This window comes from Lissotriton helveticus, chromosome 7 (genome assembly GCF_964261635.1).
Source record: "Lissotriton helveticus chromosome 7, aLisHel1.1, whole genome shotgun sequence".
NCBI classification, from domain to species: domain Eukaryota; kingdom Metazoa; phylum Chordata; class Amphibia; order Caudata; family Salamandridae; genus Lissotriton; species Lissotriton helveticus.
In genome coordinates, this window is record NC_136068.1 from 1,594,652,619 (window position 1) to 1,594,658,325 (window position 5,707).

The window sequence follows — 5,707 nt, forward strand, 5'->3', positions numbered from 1 at the left end:
TATGAATATGAAATATAGTATATGCGTAACTGCAGCAAATCATTGCGAATAGTTGGATTAAATGCAATTTAAATGACACTTACTTGGTGTTTGTACCTTTATGTTTAAGTAATGATATGTTTAACTGTTTTGTAATCGACCACCCCTTTTTTATAACATCAAGAAGATCTTCGGCTAGACCAGTCTTGAGAGCACTTCACTGGCTGCCAATACGCGAAAGAGTCATCTTTAAATCGCTCTGCATCACCCATAAGGCTCTTCAGGGTAAAGGACCTCCGGTCCTCAGGAGCCTGATTTGCCCTTATAAATCATCTCGGGCCCTCCGGTCCGAAATTAAATTATCGTTGCTTTTGCGGCCGTTTTCGGCCGCAAAGCGGCGATAATTTTATCGCCCTATTAGCAAGCTGTCGCTAACATTAGTAAGCGACAGCTTTTAGGTGATAGCAAGCGGTTTGGGGCCCGCTTTGCATGTCAGCGATATTTATCGCTAATGACATGCAAAGCGGGCGTACCCAACCTGTTAGCGACTGAAAGCAGTCGCTAACATCACTATCGCCTATTATCAACGCAGGCATAGCGATTAAAGTATTTGCGCTAAGCGCGAATATCGCCAAATCCTAACACCTGCTCAGACCACTTCTTAGCCTGTATATCCAATGGGAGGTGGATATTCAGGTTAAGTCCCTATTAGCGATAATGACTGAACATCGCTGAATTTCCAGCGATATTCACGCATTTCGCCGCTATCGCCGGATATTTTATCGCTTTGGAGATAAACGTTGCTAATAGCACGTTATCTCTGCGATAAAATCGGGCGATGCGGGTCGATAAAAAAAAATCTGCTAAGCTTATTGAGCGATAAATATCGCTAGTTGTTGATAATATGCCCCGTCTTACCTTAGCTCTTCATCAAAGTTCTCTATGGAGAAACTCTCTCACCCATGCTTACCATTTGAAAGCCTTCATCACTCAAGATATCGTCCCAGAAGATCACAAACAGAGCAGATCCTCTCTCACCTAAAGAAACTTTCATTAGACCATGATGACCTCGCCAACTACAAGTCTATCACTCAACTCCAGCTGCAAAGTTATTGAAAAAGCTATCTTTTGTCTACTCTTATCAAGAGCAGGTCTTCTTGGTGATGCCAGAAGACTCTTCTTAGCAAGTAGAAAAAAGGCCTAATATTCCAAGAGGCATTGCCGGACACCAGATTGAACTGGAACCCTAGTGTTGTTCTAGAAAATAATATCCAGCAAGAAGGAAAAACCTTCCAGTCGTCCAGGCCAAGCATGAAGGTGAGAGCAGGAACACAAACAGGAACTGAAGAAGTTGGAAAATCCACAGAGTCCAATGAGCTAGCTATGACAAAATAATTGTGACGTAACTGGACTCAAAATGGACTTCCCTTTTATTGTGCAAGGCAGGATATGATGTAATCCGGAAATGGTTCGCCATTTTGGTTTGGAAAATAGAAAAGATAAATAATACTCCAAACAATCAGCAGTAAATATAAGAAAGTGTCATAATAAATAAAATCTGTGAGTTCAAATATGTTGTATTAGTAATATTTGTCCTGCATTCAGCATCATAGGCAAGCCTGCATGCAGAAGAAATACCTTCACAATCCCTTGCACACAGCTCGAATGGCTGAGCCGCATTATGACCGGAATACAAGATGGCAGCAGATAACACTGTGACCAAATATTATGACGAGGTAGGAAACCACACAGTACACATACCCTGAGGAAGTCCGTGCCTGGGTATGGCAGAGGTGGGGTTCTGGGGAAGGAGATGCCTCCACAGAACCCATGCTCGGCTGTGACGGCAAATAGTTAAGGGAAAAACCCTTAGAACTCCACGATCACATCAGTGCAATCCATTAGACTCATACCAATCTGGCTACAGATCAAGCTGAAACATGGAGACTGTTGCCTAACATATCAGAGACAACACCCTCCTGATCACAGATGACGATGAACCCTGCCTCCTGATATTGCTGGACTTCTCAGCTGCGTTGCACACAATCAACCAGACACGCCCCCTCCGACCACTTGCAATCTGGAAGGGGATTCACTGGCAATGTCCTTCACTAGTTCTACATCTACCTTTCCAATTGATGCCAGTTTGTTCTCATGGGCACCTCCATTTACCAAAAGATCCTTATCACCTGCAGAGACCCTAGTATTTCCTACCGCCTCCTATCACCTTCAACCCCTACGTGGAGCCCATTGAGGCTCCATTCACAGAGGCCAGCATCAAGATCCACCAATATCTGATGATACCCTACACTTCCAACACTGGTGGTACCTCATCCAGACTTGGAAGTCCAGATCCTACTTGAAGCTTCACTCAACCAAGAGAGAAATTATGTTATTTGCCCTGGACCACAAGAAAGAAATAGTACAAACCTGGCTCAATGACATCAACTTTGAGAGCTTCGAACCTCAACCTTCATAGAATGCTAAGCCACTTTGAGTCACATCAGACCTCAATCTCAAGGAACACATCTGTCCAAAAAAGAATGACCTGGCATCAGCTCTCTCTTCTAAAGAACCGGAAACTGTTTCTTCCAGAAAGCAACTTTAAAACTGCTGTTAAAGCCCTTGTAATCTCGCATCTGGATGGTGGTAACGGCCCTTGTGTACAGCCTCTCAGACCTCCACAATGGCACCTGTTTAGGGCATCCCATGTGCTGCAGAGTATTTCATCCAAGGCTGGAAGAAACATCCCCCCCATCCTGATGGAACTTCATTGGCTCTCCTTGCTGACCTGCACCATCGTCAAAAACAGCTGCATCCCTTCGAGCACCCCTGCTTATCTTGTGAACAAACTCATCATCTACGGTGGCTCTGTCAGACCCACTACCAGGCTATCAGCTGACGGAAGAATAAGAAGTGTACAAAATAGAAACACACGGCAGCAGGCCTACTCCATCTGTGCACCCAGGATCTGGAACAATATCCCCCAATCTATCAGGACTGCCACAAAGCTGCTCCAATTCAAGAAATAGTTGGAGACATATCTCTTTAAAAACTACTACATCACTGCAGGAACAACTCAATAATCAGCTCCTACTCCTATCATTCGGTGACTGTATGCTTGCCTTGACCCCGTACAGTGCTCCACTGCCTTGTTGACTAGGTACACTCTATACAAATACCACACATACATACTGCCACTACTGGTCCACACCAAGTACTGAATATATGCAGCATCTGACCCTTCATCCAATTCTACACAGCCAAAGCACTGCTCAACTATTTTGTGCTAAGTAAACTAGATTAATACAACAGCCTCCTTGTGAACCTTCCCCATTACTCCTGTGCCCCACAGGACAGGGTCATAAACCGCTCCACCACTTTCCAGTCTCTCCAGGCACAACCCAGGTCTTCCCATCCCCAGCAGGCAGGCAGACTCCCTGCAAAAACAGAGGCCTTTACCTGTTCCTAACAACTGTATTTATAGACCTTTATGGCTCAGCACCTGATAACTTATAAACACAATTTTCCATTAAAGCCCTCCTGCAACCTATGATCTGACAGCTAGATTTTTCGGGTCACACCCAAACAACCTTGTGCTACATCAATATTGTGCCCCTTCTACCTGCTTGGCACCCTCCAGTGGAATTCTCTTTCACCAGGAGTTAAGGCCTACCCTTCTATCCAGGGTTTCAGATCTGACCTGAAGTAGCTTTTTCTGATTCTGGAAGGCAAAGATTATTTCTGAATCTCTCACCCCTCACACAGGTGTTCATATTCACAAGCAGCATGTTTAATTCTCATCACGCACTCGAAATACGGGATTCTTTTGCCAAGCAATAGCTCAAACTGCTATCTATAGCCACGGTTGTATTGTACATGTCTGTTTGAACTACTGCGCGGATAAATATATACATAATTTTTGGGACAAAACAATTAATTTAGCAAAGTAGGCAACAGACTGCAGGTGAGTGCCAAAAAAAACAATGAAATAGTATATGTGTTATCATAGACGATACAATACTACATGTCCTCCGCAAGTATTGGCAGAGCCAATAGGTCTGATGGTGCCTACCAGATTTTGAGGCTTTGCCAATGCTTGTTTAATCTTTTTTTCCTTCAAAAGTGTATTGTTTGTGTTGTACCTTGAAAAAAAAAATGAAAAAAACATTGGCAATAAGCAAAAACATTATTCGGCTCAAAAAGCACTCATTGTCATAGAAGTTCCTGGCACAGAAGGGAACTACTTTGTGTGTTGATGTGGTCCTTGTAAAAAGTAAGAATTCTGTCACTTACAGTGAAATTAGCTAATGGCTTAAGTGGGCCGACACATTTTACAATGCTGCATCAATCAATCAATCTATCAGGAGTTTATAAAGCGCAGCTACTCACCTGGAAGGGTCTCAAGGCGCTGCATGAGGTAATGGGTGAGATTATAATATGAATGACATAACAACAGACCGTTGAATGAACACCGCTGGCTGAATGCCCCTAAAAGTAAATGGCGTATTTTTTTGCAAAACAGACAGTGGCTTAGTTTTCCTTTTCCTGCATTGTCTTTGTACTACGCCGTCTGCCAGTACGACGAGCTGCAATAAGACCGACTCTGTTGAGGGTTGAAGGCTTACCATTATATTGCTGGTTACCACCACCAGAGGGATGTTCAACAAGGTTCATAGCCACACCACGGACACGTGGGCAGCAGTTTCGCTTAGCCTTGTATTTATGGTAACAACGTCCTATCTTTGTCAATTGGACCACCACCAGCAACAACACCAACAATAGCTCTGTTTGCAGAGGAGACAACCTTCTTAGAGACTGAAGGACCCGTGTTTTCTTAGTTTCAGGATTGTGAGAGATTACTGTAGCGTAGTTTCTAGAAGCACGGGCCAGCTTGTCACGATCACCTGGCTTCTCTTCAACACAGCATATGATGGTTTCTTCGGGCATGGTCCAACGGGGAGGACATTGCCAATATTTAACAGGGCTTTCTTGCTACACTAGACAAACTGTCCAGGGTGAATACCCTTAGCACCAATGAATAGTTCGGTCCTTTTCTTGAAGTAGTAATGATCTCGGAATGCCACCTTTGCCAAAGGGCACCACAACCAGGATCGTGCACAATATCCTTAACAATGTCCTTGATGTAGCCATGTCTCTACACAGCCCTGAGCTTGGCTGGGCCCTTCCTGTGTTTCACATGAGCCTTGAAGACGGACCCTGCACCTCTTCGCTGAACCCTGATCACTCGCCCCATGGTGCTCCATCCTCATCAAAAGCCCGCACTCTGCTATTCAGTTTGTATATATGTTTCAGCAATCAAAATAATTTTATGAATTGCTCTTGGTTGCAGAAAAACTAGTCAGGTTATCAGTCAGACTACCCCAATCATGCAAGTTCTCCGCGAGCTTTACATCAGTCCTCACCCTGGCCATACCAGCTTCTTCCGTAATTGACCATGCGCGGACATCAATGTGCCATCTATTAGAATCTAAAGCGCTAGCTTTTCTTATGCAATAGTAGGCCTAAGGACTCAAGTCATTAGTGATCCCTTTTTTTGGTCTCTGAAGCAAACCCAGGATGCATTGTTGAAAAGACAGATCTGTATCAGATTCCCCACAGCTCCCCTTAGCCAGGCCATTCATTACTCAAAACCCTTCATTTAGAGTTGATCGTTTTCCATTCACTTTCGGTCTTTTTCCCATTTAGAAAACATAAATAATTTTAA

At 43.9% G+C, this 5,707-nt stretch overlaps 1 pseudogene; it reads right to left on the reverse strand.

Annotated features, from left to right (window-relative positions):
- Nucleotides 1-4,512: 4,512 nt before the first annotated feature.
- LOC144767562 (large ribosomal subunit protein uL2 pseudogene) lies at nt 4,513-5,236 on the reverse strand (annotated as a pseudogene).
- Nucleotides 5,237-5,707: the final 471 nt, after the last annotated feature.